This window comes from Larimichthys crocea, chromosome XXIII (assembly GCF_000972845.2).
Source record: "Larimichthys crocea isolate SSNF chromosome XXIII, L_crocea_2.0, whole genome shotgun sequence".
Taxonomy (NCBI): domain Eukaryota; kingdom Metazoa; phylum Chordata; class Actinopteri; family Sciaenidae; genus Larimichthys; species Larimichthys crocea.
Window position 1 is genome coordinate 11,421,951 of NC_040033.1, and position 20,283 is coordinate 11,442,233.

Below are 20,283 nucleotides of genomic sequence, written 5' to 3' on the forward strand. Positions count from 1 at the left end.
GTTCCAGTAGACCAGCAAGGAGTTCACACTTCTGTGGAAATAACCCTGGGAACATTTCCTTATTGGGTAAATGGAAATAGCACTCATAATTAAAAGCTTACAAAACACCTGTACAAATAATAAAAAAACACGTTTATGACATGTGATAAATGTTCACTTCAATGCTTACTTACGTAATCTATCAAAAATAGAAAATGCAATCATCTCATGAAAGACAGGCTGCATATATTAACAATGGCTCATTTATTAGTTTTGATCAGGTCACAGAAATAAAAGCTAATCCCTTTTCTATCAAGGGAAAGCACAAAATGCTCGGCTGCTTACGCTGTCTGTCTTCAAGACCAAGTTGCATTGCAGGTGTACCATGAATACACAGTGTGTTTCTTTTGGACCGGAGCTCTAAAATAGCTGTGCAAGCACTGGTGGACCACACACAGCTGTTAGTGGTGTGGTGCTGCTTACATCATTGGAGTTTATGCCAATTAGCGTTTCTCCCTATTTGCAGGGCGTTTGTCATGAATGAATGACACACATAAAAATAGACGGAGCAGCCAGCATAGCCGTGTTACAGTGTGCGCTTGCAATAAACATAACAAAATATGTGAAGAATAATAGACAATGTATTAAACTTGTCTGTGATGAGAAAGATTTACATTTTCATTATAAAACTTTCTGTCTGACCAGGAATCAAACCACAGGAACAAACTGCACTGATTGCACAGGACATGTTCATGTTAAATGAAACAGGCTTGCTGAGGAAACCAGCCCAGCGGTGGTCCGTCATGAGGAAGAGGGCAAACCACCATACTGTGGTGGTGGCCTTGATGAAATCAGCTCACACTAAGGCCTGTGCGCTGACAGTGGGGATCAGGGCGGTCGGAGTTATTCCAGGGGTCCTGCCACTCAGCCCAGTGGCTGACCTGAACAAAAGGCCGATAAGCCACAGACACAGAGTGCCAGTCTCCACACTGTAAACTGCAACAGAACCTGAAGTAATGTTTCAATCTGTGGGCGACTACACAAAGACAGCCAGGCAGGCAGAAGAGGGCACTGTTTTTCTTCACTGTTACACACAGTACAGTACATTGATGAATGTATGTATCAAATATACATTAATAAAATACACTTAGAAAGTACAAGAAGAGGATTTTCTGTGTATAAAAAGGAGCATAAGGTAGTTTTAAAGAAAGATTTTTTTTTTGAGTGTGACAAATCTCTAAATTGTGAAATACTACACCTACTGTATGAATGTGTGAATTTCTGCATATGAAGGCCAGTGCTGTCTGTCCAGCTACAGTAAAGAGAAGCCACACACCCTGCACCATTTGCTCCATGTGTTAAGGTGTCTATCATGTGTGAAACAAGCTATTTTTCTTCAGCAGTGCCTTTTTGACTCTGATGACATAATGCAAGAGAGAGTGGGTGCTGGGGGAACTTTCCCCACTCTTACTTTTATACACCTATTTAAGAACAGCAGCCTTTCACACCAAGTTCAGCAGGAAGAAGTAGTAAAATGAAATGGGCAAGACCTACAGTATTTCATAATTAATAGGTAGCAGTGAGAGGAGAACCGGCCCACGCTGACGTAAAAAGATCAACAACGTATAAAAGTGATCATTCACTCTGCAGAAAATTACGGATGAAAAACCCAGCGCCATATATTTTTCCTTTCACAGGAACAAAATCATAACAAATTTGAAATACGCGTCAAGCTTTTTATAATCTTTGATTGCTTTGCTTTATTTGGAAGTCCTACAGAGTTGCTACTCTGCTTACCTATACGATCTAATTTGTTACTGAGGTGGTCCCAAGCTCATACCAGGTCACCACCTGCAAGCAGTACTGTAAATTACTTGGTGGGCCTAATTGTCCATGTCCGCCATATTACTATAAACCACTAGTGCTGTGCTAACTCTATTGTCAGGTACTTAATCAAGGCCACCAGATTTATTTCCCTGTGCTAACTCTGGGGACAACCACAAGCAGAGGACTGAGTAATTGGATCTTTTTTTGCATCTAAAATTAACCACCTATTCTTAGTGAGAGCTGGGGGTTTGGAAATGATAACAATAATGATATCAACCAATACCATATGAGGCCTTGCCTTTCATACTGGGAGTTGCATAATGCATAATAGACCCAGATGTTGCTCGGACTGACCTTACCTGGGGGGGTATGGTGCCATTATGCCAATCAAACACTGTAACACTTGATCAGTCACAGGCCTAAAGCAGACTGGAGAAACTCAATTATTCAGTCTCTTACCTCACACATACACAGCAGTAGCAACAGACGTTAAGGTGAGCCCAATCCCTCCTGCATGGACCTAAGGCAGGAAATGACAATGGGCGAGAAATTAATAACCACAGTTTAACTTACGACAGTCGTAACACACGTTCTGAGAGCGAGCCTTTCACATGCTTCCCACCGAAATCACTGTTTTCACTGCAATTTTCACATTTTCAGTATTTTACTACTACAGAAGAAATATTCTGGAAAAACAGACATTTTTGAGCAGGAACTGAGAAAAAAAAGTATAAAGAGAGTAGTATGAGATGCAGATGGAGTGATTTGGGTCATTTATGAGCCAACAACATTTTTTAAAACCACATTTTAGGTGGTTACAAAACAAGATATGATCTATTTGACAAAACAAACTTGATAAAGAACACACAACATGCATTCATTTAATTTTAATATGCTTTCCATTCAATCTCTTTCTTTAAGTGGACTGTATATACTGCTTTGTAATACAACTCCTTTTTGTCAATGTGGTAGGCGAAGCAGTGCGGAGTGAGAGAAGAGTGAGCACTGAGCATGCAGAGGGAATGTGGTCTGTGTAGGGATGTCAGAAGCATAATGGCCAGCTGAGTCATAGGTTATAAAAAGCTGTCATTAGGGATTTCTGTCCTCAGCAGCTCATCACACAGGACCTGTGAATTATTTATTACGCTGGAAATTCAAGTGCCGCGTTACTCAAGACCGCCTGGTTTCCTGCACTTCCCTTTCCTTGGGCTTGTTTAATAAAAGCAGAACATTTACTTGTTGTAATTAAAGTCCTTAAGAGGATCCAATATATAAATAGGAATTGATTTAATTAATGGAACTACTGTGGTGAATATTTTATACAATGGATATAACAAATTATACACTAACAGTGAGTGCTTCTAATGAGGGCTTTGATACAATCAAAGTGTACAATCAAAGTGTTTGTATTATTAGGATGGGCCTTGTATTTACTTTGCCTGCAGTCCAAATGACCACATAATTAGCACTCAGACTGCATTAATACATTTCTATTATATGGCAGATTGTTTTTTCAAGATAGGCCAAACAGCCAAGTCTAATTGCAACAATTTGGAAACTTTTAAGAATACATTTTCACATGCATGACGTCCAAACACTTTTTCTCCTAATATGTTCTCAAAAAAAGATCCCTTAAATCAGTTTCATTTCATTTTCCCCCCTCAGTTTTTGATAGGAAAGTCGATGCAAATCAGCTCAGGCATTTTTCCTCACTTTGTTTTGTTCTCAGTATATGAAAATGGTTAAAAATCCCATGGGTCAGTGAAAATGATCCCTCCACTCCAGTCGCCTGCTCTAAGTCAGCCAAAACATTCCAGACTTCAAAAGGCAGCTTTGCCTACCAGGGCCATTTCAGTGTCCCAACCTCCATGGCCCAGGAGGACTTGGTTATTTGGATAAATTAATTTCTGGAGTCTGCCTGAGTTGCAAAAACAACCTCCTGCCTGACAGCAAATTAGTCTAACTGAAAAACCTAGAAAATGCATAAGGTTAAAGAAAACTCCCCTCGCCACCCGTTTTATTTTGTTTTACACAAAACTGATTTTCTGTTTATTGACTGCCCTGCTGTCTTCACGATTTTTATATATTTTTTGGAAACTTTAATAAGAGGATAAAAAAATATTGTTGAATACATCTGTAAACCTTTACGTTGGCAGGTGAAGAGTTTCAATAGGCAACACCAGCACGCAGGCTGTAAAACACACCGGCTGTGTACAGTACACAGCTGACAGGCTGTACACCATAAAACAGACTGATGTAAAAGTTTAACAACTGTCAGTGGTATTGAAAAAAAAAATGAAATAAAATTGAAATCTCTTGAAGATTCAAACATTTATAAAAGAGTAAAAAAATATAAACCTGAGAGCACAGACTGTGAAAATGGGGGAGGAGGAAAACGGTTACGGAGGGAAAATTATGCAAACAGATGAAGACAATCCAGAATTAATGGTCCGCAACATTTTCAGGCACTCAAAGAGCTGTCCAAGGACACCATAGGGGAGACTGCATGGCCCCAGTAATTGGAGGAGCATGTAACTTCAAAAGTAAGGAGAACAGACTGGAGAACTTTCCTCTGAAGTCAAGTCTTAAAGAAAACGTGAAGCACATGTACAGTACAGTAGGGAATCTGGTACATGTGTGAATGAAAATTGTTCTATTCATTGCTGCAGACATGATACATTGCAGTATTCCTGCTGCGCTACCACGCTTTTAAAAAACGGGATGGATTCAGACTTTGAATCTTTAGGTCACAGCTGTTCCATCTCAGGTCAGTGACTGGAAATACAAAATGCAGCAAAAAGAAAGCGGGTCAAAACAAAACAAGATATTCCACAATGTCAATAAAGACGGCCATAAAATATATCATTCAGAGGATGTGAGATCACCCGAAGAAAAAGAAAAGGCTTTAAAATGTAATGACCATAAGTCAGAATAGATGTGTCATTTATAGTGTTGTGGATTTTGACTACATTCCCTATCTTTCATAAAATGGATGATATTTCTGCACAGCAGTCCAAGGGCAGTGAAACTGTGGCTTTGTCAGATGATGATTTAACCACAGTATGGAAGGAGTATCACAGTATTAGTAGTATGGCTGATATGATTGGTCAGTAAATCAGCAATTCAAAAATGAACTGGCTGCTATCGCTAACCCATGCATTGTTTCAGTCATTTTTCAAGCGAAAACGAGTCCCAAGTTCTTTCAAAGGTGAGGATTTGTTGCTTTTCTTTGTCTTGTGCGATCTGGATATCTTTGAGTGCCTTTTAAAAGAGACACGCATTTATTAGAAACTGGCCTCATCATCACAGCCAACAAATGTATAGCCATGCAATGGAAAGATGAACAACAACTATATGGGCTATAGATAGACTAATAAATTAGCGTGAAAGGATAATGAATAACGTGAAGGCTGAACCTGGAGGAGGATGTTAAAAGATTTGTGGTGGTTTTATTACCATTCTGAAAAATAATCCACAACATAGTACTCCCATTTATATTCATATAAAAGGAGAAGTATTGAATCCAACCATTAAATTGAGTCAGGTAGTTATTACCCACCTCTGTTTTATGGTTTGTTATTGTTTGTTTTATTGTACTGTTATTTTATTTATTGCTTTATCTTAGTGACCAGAACTGTAGGGGTGGGTGAATGGGAGGCAAGTGGGATGTGAGGACTGGTGATCAGGGGCTGATCAGGTATCTATGTGCTTATATTTTTGTATTTTGTATGTTCAGCTCTCCAACTTCAGCAATATGAATGTGTCACCTCACACCTTATTTAACCGTGACAGCCATTTTTCAATATTTTACAGAACAATTAATTGAAAAATAATCAACAGATTCATCAGCAATTACAATAGTTGTTAGCTGAAACCCTAATCAGTGGAACTATTTCATATCAAGAGGGGTAGACAGGGGAAGATAACCCCGTCCATTCATCATGCATGCTGCATGTCTGATAATAAACAATACACAATTAAGCCTTTGTATCATGAAAAGCAGTCTGATTACCAACATCAAGAGCCTGTAAACCTTACACATCAGTCATGTTTGAGCTTACATTAAAAAGATGGAGACCAGATGAGACAGACAGACAGAGCAAACATCATCTGTGTACCCTGTTCCACTTTCCTACCATTGTAATTATAGCACCACATGGTTTGTGCAACCATGGACCCATGGATGACCTCCAGTCAGGAGTGAGCCAATATTCATCATAACATTTAACCAGGTGCATAAATATAGCAGCTTCTTGAATTGACATTTAGACACTGAAGGGCTACTGATATTTGACAACGTTGCTCTGTGAGACAAAGAAAAACACCCAATCACGAACCACCATCTTTACACAGTTGATCCGCTGATGCTTATTCAGTACTACTGCACTGGTAGAGGGCCTGCTTCTGCAACCTAGACTGTAATCATGATGGCGTAACTTTGACATAACCTACACTTCTGTCTTGATGATGTGCTTCAGCCATACATCATGAAAATGAGTCCAAGTCTGAAGAAAATGAAGACAAACTGTGTCATATTGGAATGGGAAAAGCAGAGGGGAACACAATCTTTCCAAGGTCCTTTTGGTCTGAGGGAAGAACACCATGCGTGCTTGAGTCAATCCAACATACACTAACTGAGGAGAAAATGTCCATTTTTAACCTGTTATCCATCACTGTCAAGTGTGGTGCAGAGTAAAAGGGGAAATAATTAGACAGAAAAATGACTGGAGCCTGGGGCAGAATGAATGAGAGTAAAACCTAGGTACAACTGCTGTTAACTTAAGGCAAATGATATTTTGACAAATGTCCCGTATGCAGCTTACGCTACCTGTATCACCCTGTTTCTAGGGAGTGAAAGAATTTACATATTATATTATATTACAACATAAGCCACTGAGGGAAATCTGTGATAAAACACTGTATGGATGGTTTGTAATGTAGGATGAGGGTTAACTCACCCAAAGTAAAATAACTTTATGCTTTACAGGATAAACCTAATTAAAGTTAGGTTTTTACTACAATTAAGGGATATATAAGTAAATAAGTACTTCTGTTTGTCCTATCAAAGCTTTCATTTACCCAGATTTAAAGTCTCACTGCGGATTGATCCCTCTGCCAGTTAATACTGGAGCTGCTATTATTCACGTTAAATGCTGTTGGCTGCTGTCCCCGCCCATATTGGCTCAATATGGTTCAACAGCACGCTGTCAATCCACCACACAAGGAAAACAAACAAGGCAACAATTGTTAACTGTGCAGGAAAAAAGTAACAGAGAAGCAGACAAAAAAAACGCAAAGAGAGTGGTTTCATCGCCGCCTACCTTTACCGTATCACGACTTGTCACCACATGCAACAAGTCTCTCTCTCCTATGAACTATGAATTTTAAAGTCTTCTTGACCCGTCAGGCGTCTCCTCCTTTTTTTTGTCCCCCGTTTCCGTGATAAACACAAACGTAATGTGGTGGTGGGAAGAAAGAAAAAAAACTCCGTATAATGTTTATCAGTTCCAGACACAGAAGCTACAAAGTTGTTGTTGTTGTTTTTTAAAGGCAGCGGAGTCGGAAGGTTACAGTGAATTGACAAGATAGATCCGCATGCGTCTGTGCGCGCGCGCGCGCGCTCTGCCCACTGATATCAAATGCAGCAGGCACGAGGAAAACTTCACACGCGCTGAATTGCACTTTTTGTCCTTTACACTTTATTTTTTTAACTTTACAGTGACATATAATTCGATTTTTTTGTTTTTGTGGAGTTTTTAAACTCAACTCATATGGGTAAGTTTAAAAAAAAACATGCTGATTTATTCTAGAAAATATTAAGAGGCCTAATATAGTTTTATTATAACACAATAATTAGTCACTAAAATCCCACTTACAAATCTTTGAGGATGGCCGGATATTAAAAATGTCTCTTCATGTGATAAACCGTATTATGGTGCTTGTATACATTAAACTACATCCCTTCACCTCTCTCTCTGGATATGAGCTAGAGCGCCACCTATAGGTCCCCTGACAACCATCAAAGATGGGTGCTGAAGTTGAATGATTTTTTAGTATGAATGGGAGCTTCTTTTTAGTTCAGCAACAATCTCTAGTTTAATGTTGTAATGCAGTGTTTCATAAGCTAAGGGGTCTTGAAAAAGATTAAAATAAGAAAGAAAGTAATGCATAAGAAAACAAAAAATTCTGATGCACGTGTATATATTTATTTCTCAGTCTTTTGTCTAATCTTTGTGAAAATATTATTCAAATTAAACGATCTGCAAGAGGAAAAAACTGATTCTTCAGTTGAACGTCTTACAACGTCTAGACATGCAACTTATGATGAGACGTCACAAGAAGATACTACTTCATATTAAGGGGTCACATGCAAAAAAAGGTTGAGAATTGCTGCTTTAATATTGTATAAATAAACTATTAAAATAGGGATATCTCATAACACTTTGAAAAAAGTAATAACAGTAAAGTGGTTACATGTTTCACTGCTGTGGTTTATATCTCTTTAAACGGACATTTACACAATTACAGTACACGTTGGAGCACTCAGCAGGATATATCATATGCTTCCCGCATTATAAGAACAGTGTCTTGACAGCTGAATGAATGCTTGCATGAATAAAGCTACTGTCATTCTACTCCTTTGATAATATCAACTCGTCGGACTAGATGATTGGATGGACAGCTCTTAACAGCCTTCAGCAATACATCACAAGACAATTCTGATGATTTGTTGCATCAATTGACTGTTCACATAATCTCATTTGGGATGGAAAATGCACTCATCCAAAAGGTTCCAGTCGAGGCCTTCATTTCAACACAGCAGCCCACACACCTTCAGATAAAGGGGTTCGAGTGGATGGAAAGTGCCACATATCCTTGAGAGCATTTTTTAATTTCTTGGTGCTCCATCTGTTGAAATGATAAAGTGCAGCCATAATGGAGTGCAACAAGATTAAATTAATCAGGTTTGTCCATTATACCGCCGCAGGCTCTTCACAGATGATTGCAATTTTCTCTGTCAGGCCCATTATTGTAAGATCTGTTTAGTGGCTTGATGCAATTAAAATGGACTTAATGTAAATTTAACAATACAAATAACACTTCTGTCTGTGTATGTTTAGGAGGGGTGCGGCTACAGGGTCCTGAAGTGCAACGGTAAACACCCACTGTAACCATTTTTAACTTCAAACAAACCAGGGTGCTATTTGATTAGTGTGGACTCAGTGATCAATAACTATGTTTCATGTTTTCATGTTCTCTGTGATGTCAAAGGATCCGGTTGCACAGACCACCCTTGTCTGGACATCGGCAGTAAGGAACACAACACCTTCCACAAGCGTATCATGATGCCCATAGATCATTTGAACCTGGAGTGGGGGGAGTTTAATGGAGTCGCTCTGATGAAAGCATATAAAGTACACGCCTTCACTCTTGTGTATGAATCTCAGGGTTCAGTACAGTAGGTGAGGCAGACTTGAGAGAGTTTTATTAATTTTTCCCGGAGCTGATCTAATATTTTCCTGATTGGTTGCTTCCTCCTGCTGGATCAGGTCACTGCCAGGGGACAAAGCCTACAGGATGTGTGCTTAACAGGAGGAGATCTCGGCCTAGCGCCACAAAGCTCCCACCGCCACTTAAACACGGGAACGGCGGAACTGTCACGCTAAAAATGTCAGATGCTTTTTATTCTCAGCACCTCTATAATTTTTGATTTATGCCATACAGTAAAATATAACAATGCACCAATGCTTTCTCTCCGTGAAGACACATTTGAGCACCAGGTTTTTGGTGGTACCTTCGCCGTGAGGCACATTATTCATAGATCTATCTGGAACCTCAGAGCCACATCTGTTTTAAGTGATTTTACTGGATTTGAGGCGGCTGAGCTCAAGGTTATTGTGACTAAATGAAGAATTGCCATAACCAATCAGACAATGCACTTTATTACATTATATGCTGCATTTCATTTTGAGGTCAGGTGTTTTGTATTAGTATCTTATCACATTACAAGTGAAGTGAAATAACCCACACCTGGAGAAAAGTGCATATTTTTGCTGATATATAAAAGGGAGGAGGCAATTTTTGTTTATTAAAATATTCTATTTTTTCTTTTCTTCTTTGCCCTTTCTTTTATCATACAATGAGAATACCTGGTGTGCCGCCCAGGTAACCCGAGGAGGTATGCACCAGTGTGTTTGTTGGAGGCACCATTCACACGAGGTGCATTCCAGTGGTCATGGCAGGCCAACAACAAGTCAATCAATCACATTCTGTACACCAGTAATTTAGTAGGTGTCACACTATCTCTTTTGTTAGCCACAGGACAGCAGTGGGAGTCAAAGAAAGACGCAACACAACAAAATGTTTTTCCAACAGCTGAGGACACATAAAGCAAAATGAATTCCCTCCCAAAATCAGATTATTTTTACAGGGTTTTTTTTAAACACATTTTTATGCATTAAAACAAACAAACAAACAAAAGAATCTGATGCGTCTTTCATATAACACCCTGTAGAGAACCATGCTTAAAGTGCCCAGGAGTTAAGAGTGAGCAACTTTAAAGCTGGTAAGTGTTAAGCAACACATCAGCATGTTTGAGATAAAAGTCAGTTAAAGGTCCAATCTGTAATTTTGATCTTTTAAAGTTTGACTTTTAGATTAAAAAATAGCATTTAAGTGTTGCTCAGATAACTGTAATCTAAAATATTTGCTGCTTTACTCACAGTTTTGGGAGTTTAAATTGAGGTGTTTTGAATTTCATTGGGAGGAGTACCCTTTTGTTTATGTTCAGATCACAGACTGTTCCTTTAAAGAGGTTTTTTTTTAACCATAAGACAGTCTTATAAGACAATTCGTTACAAGTCTGGATATCATGGAAAAGAAATGATATACTGTATATACATTTTTACATATTTTCAGTGCAGATCCAGATACTACACAAAATATTAATTTATTTAATGCTACACAATACAGCCTAATGTGTCCCATTGGTAATTAATTACCATCTGTGGTCATTTATGTGTTTGACTTGCTAGATATCTGCCCAAATATACAAATACAATAACAACCAAGATACTTTGATTCATTGCTCCAGTGGTATAAGGCCTCGAGGTGATGGCTGTCCAGTTGCCAAATCAAATACCCCTGCAGGTATGAAAAACCCTGAAAAATGTGGTTCAATCTGTCCTCTATCAGCGGTTATATTGGAGAGGAAGTATGGCCAATGTTTGAGAGTGGAGCGCAAAATAATGAGCCACCCATTCCAAAAAATGTTTAATACAAACATACAAGCACCGGCATCAAATGCCAAGATCTCCCACAAAAAGAGCTTATGAAGCCCCGGTCCAGTGGGAGAGCATAAAGTATGGGAAATTTGTAGTGGGGAGAAGTCCTCCAAAACTGCTCAGCACAATTACTCGGTATGTATGGATTCTTTTTAATATGTCATGAAAAAAACTGGCACTGAGTACAAGACCTCTTCTTTGCCTTTTTACTCAGTCATGATGATTTATGTGACTTTAAAAAAATAATAAAACAGGCGTCTTTTTGAACATAGCCAAAATTAGCACAAAAAAAGCCTTTTCGCCATTACAGGGAGATAAGTTACCTTTTTAAATTATCACCTCAGCAGAAATCCCTTTGGCTTGTAATAGGAAATTGCTTTTGGAGGAAATAATGTGTATCTTCATGGATATAATATGATTCTACTGATGCCATCCTCAACCAACTTCTTTAATCTCACTCTCTTCTGCCAGGTCTGCCTTACATATCTGTGGTTTTATATAATAATGCAATAACTGTTAGATGTGCAGGCCAAGAGTACTTGATTCTAAAAACTTTATACATAGAAAAAATTGTGCTGGCAGGCTAGATATTTGTTTCAAAAGCATTTATGTGCATATTGTCACTTACAGGTACTATCATGGTAATTTCTACCAAGAGGTTGTATTTCATGATGATGTAATAATTTTCTTTTTAGGGGAAAAAACTTATTGGATTTGTAAAGCATCCACCCTGCTGTTTTAATGAAGAGAAAGTAACCTCTGCTATAAAAACAGGCCACAACCCATATGATGGAACTGACTTAATTATAAAACATATACCTTCTCCAAGACGTGAACGTATTGAAAACATCTATATCCTTAAAGTGGGGGACACACCATGAAATAAAATGTGTTTGCCTCATAGCAATAGGTCAGCAATAGGTGTGGTTGAGTCCGCAGACGGATAGTGATCATGTGGATTAAACTGCATTTAGCCACACTTGTCTCATGGGATTTTTCTTGGCTACATGCAAGCAGACACTGAGCCAAAGCCCAGCTCAGTATTTTGACAGCAGAGCCAGAAAAAACAAAAGTGTTTTGCTTTTCCGTTGAAAAAAAAAAAAAAAGGCAAAGGAGAAAGAAATGAAGATGTAGTGGAGAGAAACGGTAGTCCCTCAGCCACTGCCTTACTCAATCCATATGCGAGGCTTAGAGGCAGGAAATACCCACAATTCAGTGTAATCAGGGTAGAGGCCGCCTACTCCATTGGAACGGACCTGGTGGAACTGATTGGGCACCATTAGGGCAAGCAAGAGCTAAATATGCAGCACACTCAAAATGTTACATTTTCATACAGCCAGAGACGCAATCAAAGTAATGCAAGGGAGCAAGTTCTATCTCCCATGAAAATGTAAGTCGAAATGGATTTGAGAAGCTTTTTCGGTACCATTTTTAGGTTCACCTCTAATCTAACAGCTTCAGCCCGCTGCCAAATATATGCAAGCACTATCGGCGTACACTTGCCATAGTTTAAAATGACACATTCCCAAATTAAGTTTGTTTGATCACTACAAGGGCATATGTGTAAAAATCTCCCAGACCCTTCGTTGCTGCATATTCTCAGTCCACTTTGAATCACAAAGGAACATTTGTATTTCTTTCGGTTGCATTGGTAATTCAAAAACTGCGGTACACAACACTCAACCGCAAGCAAGACTTCAACCCAGCAAATGACAATGTGCTTCCCTAAGAAGGCAACAGTTGTTTGACAGGCCCGTGGGTTTGTTTCATGATGAGGGAGAACTGCTGGCATGTTAAACCATAATAACACTTCCCCCCAAACTATCGTGCTAGCCGTAGCTCTGTGTCAGAACCAAAGAGGGGTTTCCCAGTTATACAAACAGAGGCTGACTGGCTTGTTGTCTGTACAGCTTGACGTTTATGGAATGTGAGGAGTCTGCATGTTTACTGATAGCTGGTTTTGGTTTGTCCCTTTTGAGAAATAATTGGGGAGGCTGAAGGAAACAAGGGTAGCAACAGCTGATGTGGTTTGGTCAAAGAGAATGGGAACATCTGCCTTTGATTTAATGTGTGGCCCAATAAAGACCCATGGCACTGGTGCAATATCTGTCTTTCTCTCTGTCTCTGTCTATTGTTGGATTCGCCTGTCTCTCACACTATTTCACATTCTTTCTCTCATACAGACATCAGAACCGCTGCTACTCGGGCCCAGTAGTTTTTGATTACTTTCTTCTTTTCTGCGCTGTAAATGTAAACACTGGCCTGTGCGTTGTGAGTGAGGGAGAGGGCTGGAGTAGTTAAATCCTTGATTTGTACCTCTCGAAAACTCTCACAAGTCCCCCGTGCCCCTCCACCCCCGCTCTCCACCTCCCACACAATTCCCAGGTCAACAGAGCTCTCAATATGAGGCACGTCTGGTCTACTGTGACAGCATATGGTTATCCACTCAAGGTGTCCGGAGACACTCGCTCTTAATACGTTTCCAATAAACAATAGAGTACGGGGCTTATTCAATCACAGTGGGTACTACACTGAAGAAGCAAAGAACCTGTCCGCCTTAGTAAAATAAAAATATATATCTTTAAGTAGTATGTTGCCCATTATCTGACATTTAAAAGGGTAATGTTATACTAATATAGTAAGTTGGATTTAACGATTTGAGTTGAGTCCTTTTTTCTGTCTTTCTCTGCAATCAAAATATTCCCTTTTAGCAGTTAAACGTCTGGCAAAAATGAGCCGCGCTGTATGCGACCCGAAGAGTAAACACACTAAATTAGACGCTGATTACATCATATTTTGAATTGGGAGCTAGAACGGCATCACATGAAGTTTTATGGGCACTGTCAGTTACCTTTTAAATACACTCACCATGGAGATGATGTTTACTTTAAGAAAACAAGTATACGTTTTGCCTTTTAGAGGCACAATTCCTTAAGTGCTCAGCGGCTCTGTGCAGATGTTTGCAGTGTAAACACGTAGTGAATATTAGAATGATGTAAACCCAGAGGGTCTGCAGTCTGTTACCACCTCTACTACTTCGATATTAACAAATAAAGCTGATTTTAGTCCACCGCAGTGCCTCCTCGCCGCATATTGGATGATAGACAGATGCTGCCTTTCCTGGGATTTGTGTATTGCAGTTGCATGGCGACAGTGTGGAAGGCATGATGGAGACGTGTGCTCGGATTGATAGCATCTCTGAAAGGCAGCTCCCCTGGGTTAATGGGGGAGTTATCCTATTAGAGCCCCTCCTCTGCTCCACTCCTCCTCTGTCTGCTGGAGAGCACCCATCATTGCCTGGTCTCTACTGCAAAGGGAAGAGGCTAATGGACACAGTACATCCATGCCTAGACTGGAAGTGCTGTACTTAAGTACACATTTTAGGTACTTGTACTCTACTTGTGTATTTCCATTTAATTTTACTTTGTTCTCCTAGTTACCCAGAGGTACCAGAGCTACACAAATCAGAGCATATGATAAAAACTACACAAAAAACATATATATGGATATTTATCCTTTATTATGGATGACTAACTCTTAAACAGATGGCTGTTCTTAACAATTTGCATGTCTTTTTGAAGCAGTTTATTTATGTAGTAACAAAACTAAAAGATAAGTTACATTAAAAACAGTACAAAGTAAAAAATATTTAAACAAAACAGTAAATGTGTGGAGTTTGGCCTGGGCTGACGTAAGATTACCGGCCTGAATTATTACACTGTTCCAGCCCTGAGTACAGCCCTCTGTTCCCTCTCTCTAACAGTCTCCTGTCTGACTGGCTGTCTCTGTTTCTCTCTTACCGTCTCTCTCCACTCCTCCTATGCCTCTCTCCAACGCTTCTTCCTAACTGCTGATTCCCAGGATCGATAATTCTCTGCGGGTGCCCTTACATTTCCCTCTCAACATGTTGGGCCATAAATCACCCCTCTGCTTCACCCGGCAGGAAGGATGCCTCAGCTAGAAAACATCTCAAGCGAGCGCAGGTCAGGTGGAAAGGTGAGGACAGCTTAACGGACTGTCCCCAATAACATGCCCTTTACTATTGCTTCTAAAAGAGATTGTTTTTCTCTTTGGTCCTGAGTCAGTGGATGGGTGGTGGAATAAATTAGGAAGCCACATTAAGCTGTCACTCAGGTCTTTGAACAACACAAGACTAGTTTTTCACATGTGATTGTGCTTTTCAGAAACCACACTAAGCAACTGGTGCAGCTTCAGGCCATATTCATAAATAAAAACAATAAGTCAAAGAATAATGGGAACGCTTGATTTTAAAGACTATTTTAAAACCAAATTAGATCAACAACCTCAGAAAGTGCTTTAATTTAATGTGATTTTTGTCATTGCCCAATTGTACATTGTTCCATCATCTCTGCTCCCATCAACCACAGCCGCTGGGGAGATTGCACCACAGGAAACAACAAAACCACCCTCTTTTAAAATCGTTGGTTCTGTATATTCCAAACGGCATCATTGTGTTTAAAACTTAACCCTGCTCTTGTGTAAATCACACTGCCTCCAGCTTTTACTCATTTCCAGATCTGACCATCATATAAAGCATTCTTATTGCACATATGTTTGATAGTGAAAGTCAAGGGTAGGAATCTTTGAAGATTTCAGGAGTGTGCATCTGGGTAGTTCACTCCCTGCACCAGAACTGCTAGTTGTTTCCCCATGGCTTCTGAAGGCAGCACAAAGACATTGACCTAGGCCTCAGTAATGGCCCCTTGGTGACCATCCTGTCTTGCAATGTCCGTCTTCAGCATAGCTGAATACCGAGGCACTTGACATTTTTATGCCAGAACTTATGCAACTCAACCGCATCGGCAAGGGTGCACTTGTAAGATGTTACAATAACGGACGTGAGGAGTGAGAACCATAAAAAGTTGGAAGGATTAAAACTATCTTATAGATCACAGTCGACTGGGGCCTGCACGAGGCTGCTCCATAGCTTTGTCCAACAGTGATCACAAATTGTGCTTCAGGTTTTTTCGGACTTCAAAGATGGTATGGGGAAGGTGACTCACCCTCAGCAGGGAAGGGTGATATATGGTGTGAGGAGGGAGACAGTATGAGGCTCATTGAGGGGCTCATGCGGAAACCTCTTGGACAAACTCTCACTGCACTGTGTTTGCCCTTGTGACCCATGTTTCTGACAGCCTTTGGTCAGGGGAGGGGGAATATTATTACTTGCAGAAGATGTTCTGAAGCCACAGTCAGGCAATGGCAATAGCTTTGGTTTACACTGTAAGCATGAAGGGTAGAAAACATTAGACAAGTTCATCTTTCAGTCTTCCACTGTTTTAACCACATATTTAAAAAAAAAGTTATCATGTTCAATGGGGTGTGCACTCCTTCTTGAGTCTCAAATCAACCTCTCTGCTCTTTTGTTGTTTTAGGAGATGAACAGTGGCAGAGCGGAGCAAAAAGCACACAAATAGTTCAAACACTGTAAAATTTGATGGGGTTTTTGTGCCAACAATTTATGATTTCGGCTCAAAGGTATTTCCAGGAGAGGTCGATGTTTTTCCTACCAGACTATAATTGTGCTGATTTACACCGATAGCTACAAAAACATTTAATTTCACCTCCTCCGTTCAGCACTAAACTTTGTCCTTTACTGCAGCACAGGCAAACCATTGTATCTCTGCATTACGATAAAGAATACACAGATAAGTGGAGACTCATACCAGACAATGGCTTTTCTATTGCAAGTGTGGGTAATCGTCTTGGGGAGGGAGGCACTGTGTTTTGGCAAATTGCATCAGATTCATCAGGCTATAGGCATCCCCTTTCCTGCTCTCTCCTCAGGTTTCCTCCGCCCCATCACAGTGCGGGGGCCTTATAGTGCTGCCCACTCTCAATAGGCAGGGCCGACGCTAAGATTTCAGATGCTGGCCAACCTCTCTGAGGGAACAGGTGTCCCCTCTGTCTGCCTGTGGTCGAGGTCCCGTGGTGGAAGCATGGGAAAGGGCAGCCACCGCAGAGGTTCTACCCCAGCGGACAGGTAACAGTGCGCCTTTCAACTCAGCCTGAATTCAGCTAAATTGGTATCCTTTTAGGAACCACGGGAAGCAGTTGGAACTAGAAAATAAAGAGCGGAAATTCGCCCGGCGATTCCCAGTTGGCTTGAGGAGTATGGTGCTTTCACAATGGGAAAGGAGAGAAACTATTTTGATGTGTAAATGAGATAAGAAAAAAAAGGGGGGCTTTGGCCAGGACTGTTTTACTTTGTTGCTTTAATACCCCAGACCTGACTGTACTAAATAAAATTCAAATAAATCAGTGACTCAAAAAAATGTTTCAGGGAATTTGCACTTGATGAACTGAGCTATAGACACAATTTCAGCAATCAACATTTCCTGAGGGCAAGAGGGATTTTGGTCCTGGTGATGAGCAGGTCATTTTGAAGACAGATCAAAAGAGCAGCAGTGTTAGCCCTGAAGCAACCAGCTCATCAGTGTGACCTGTGATCAATGGAGCAGGTGTGGAGGAGAACACTGGGGCAGGTAAATATCTCAGAGGCTAACACCTTTAACTACTCATTCGGTAACACCTTTGAGGGTTGGGATTATTTTGAGTCCAAACTTTCAACCCTAGAGAGTTTAATGCTGGGAAACTGTCTAAGTAATTAAAGCTCATTCGTTTTTTTAGTCTTGCAACAGTTATTAATGTTAACTCTCACTGACAACACACTCACCCCATGATCCCCCTCCATTCATAAATGTAGCCCAACATAAACAGCTAAATCATCAAAGTCAACCACAGCCTCAAGGAAGCTCTGAAGTTTGTAGAACAAAGACATTTGCAAATGTCATTTGTGACCTCCACGCTCAAATTCTACAGAGTGATAATATATCGATGGGAATGCCATTAAAAACAGTTTCAAGCTCCTCCTGGATTCATTTGCGCTGACCCAGAATGCAGTATTTTCTTAACACAAGCAGCAGGCTGCTTTGATGTTATCTCCCTATCCAAACAGTGGAGGGCCGGCTGCCCCTGCCCCGCCTGTGGCCGTGGAGGACGGTGTCGATTAATCACAGTGAAGCCTGCGAGAGCGCGCTCATAAATCGCCTCGCCGCTCCTTAAACAGGAGAGTCCCATGGCGCAGCGCCGTCATTTATCAACATTCTCCCCTCCGGATGAGGAGTAAATAAAACTCTGAATATGTAACGGAGGGGAAAGGAGGGGGTTGTGTCCAGGGATGTTGAGAATATCCTATGGTGTAATGGTAAATAAAGAAGTGCCTAAACTATGACCTCCAAGAAGTCATCAATTTAATTAGTTTATTTCTTTTGAATGGGTCCTTTAAAAGCCTTCCTGTCTTTAAAATATCTCACATATGAGACTTTTATGTAGACTATATAGTACATTTACATTTATGACACATATTATGACACATTAAAGCCATAAAGAAAGTTTAATAATGCTTTTTTAAAATGATTCTGATTGTAAGAATACATTAACAAACAAACACACAAACTTTTCTGGAGCTTATTGAATGTTTTGTTTTTTCATCTCTCATATGATTTCATAGATAATTGAAAATTAAATAAACAACAGTTTAATTCATAATGGCCTGAATATGTACAGTATAAACCCTACTTTTGTTCCCTCTGATCTGATGTGATTTTACTTCAAGTTGTGCGATAGAGAGACAAATAGGTGCCATAGCTGCATAATGTTTCCCTCAAGTGGAGATTAGGAAAAATGCATTAGACTGGGGATGAGAAATGTCCCCTGTGTGATACTTTGTTTCTCTAACTACACATACAGTGGGTACATAAAACAAACTGGACAGCCTCTTGGTCATTGTTCCTATCAGGACAGAATTTATGGGTGAGCTTCTCTGCTGTAGCTGCTCTATGTAAACCTTTTTCATTTTACCACCTGATCTGTCATAATCTGAGCACCAGTCAGTAAGATTGTTAGGCTCCGAGCCAGGAGAGGAACTTCATGTCTTTTTTAACACACACGTTTTAAAATACAAACAAATGATAAGCCATACAAATCAGTTAAACAGTTTCCCAGGATTTCTCTTTGGGACTGTCTCCTGGGCGGATGTAAACATTGCTCCTTGTGTCCAGCAACACTGGAGTCCTGTGAGAGTCTCTGGGAGAAGGAGCAGCAGAGAGCACTATCTCCATCATCGGTGCTCACCAGGCCTGTCCTCACACTGGCAACCCCACAAAGCCTGTCTGGAGACAGATGACAGCGCCACAAAGACAACACAGGTGGCTGGCTGCAGACCACCTGGAGCAGAAAAGCTCGACCACACTAAGATCTCTGGGAGACACCACAGAGAGGAGGGTCTGGAAATGGGGGATGAGAGGGAAAAAAATTATGAAGGGGGTCAGAGACGGAGTGGAGAATGGGATGAAGAAACAAACAAAGAATAAGAATTAAGGTACTGAATGAGGGAAAAGGACAGTTAAGAAAAGTTAAACAGCATCTTTGATAAACTATTCTCAGTAACTTCTTATTTACTCTTAGCTAACAACTCCAAAGCTTTAAGAAAACAGACAATTTGGTAAATTTTTTTATTTTCATACTCGCTGAGAGGTAGATGAGAAGATTAATACCACCTCTTGTGTCTGTATGTCAAATATGAAGCTATAATGGATTAGTTTAGCTTAGTACAAAAACTGTAAACAGTCTGTCTGAAGGTAACAAGATCCGTCTAACAGCACTAATTTAAAAGTTAGATCTTGTTTGTTTAATCTTTACCTATTGTAAACATTCTATACATTTTATATGTACAAAATGTTCTTGTCCAGAAGCAGGGACTTCTTATTGTTGTTTTTACGCTTCAGTTTTTATAAATTAAAAGATAAAATGTGCTTATTCGTCTAGACAGCCTGGCTCTTTGCCCCTCTTTCCAGTCTTTGTGCTAATCTAACTAGTTGCTGGCTAACATGAAAGTACTTAGTCATCTTCATTCATTTAACTCTCAGCAAGAAAGCAAAAAGTGCATTTGCCAGAATGTTAAACTTTTGCTTTAAGAAACTTAACATAGACAGGTTTGGTAATGTTAGTATAAATAATATAAAATGCCATTTTATCGCCAAATGACGTCTACCTCCATACTATTATTTATAGTGATGGATAAGCTTATCAAAGCCGACCATCCATCTATCACCAGCATCGGTGAAGGACTCATCTCAAATGTCACAATAAGGTGGCTTACATCAAATCT

At 40.0% G+C, this 20,283-nt stretch overlaps 1 protein-coding gene across 5 annotated transcripts in view; it reads right to left on the reverse strand.

The window, feature by feature from the left end:
• eya1 (EYA transcriptional coactivator and phosphatase 1) overlaps positions 1–7,418 on the reverse strand; it is a 62,133-nt gene extending 54,715 nt beyond the window's left edge. For all 5 annotated transcript variants that reach the window (XM_027274459.1, XM_027274458.1, XM_027274457.1 and 2 more), the window contains exons 1-2: positions 7,128–7,418; positions 2,266–2,326 (exon numbers count right to left, since the gene is read on the reverse strand). The gene's annotated coding sequence lies outside the window, so the exon portion shown is untranslated. The remainder of the gene's footprint in view (positions 1–2,265; positions 2,327–7,127) is intronic.
• Between the last annotated feature and the right edge of the window lie 12,865 nt (positions 7,419–20,283).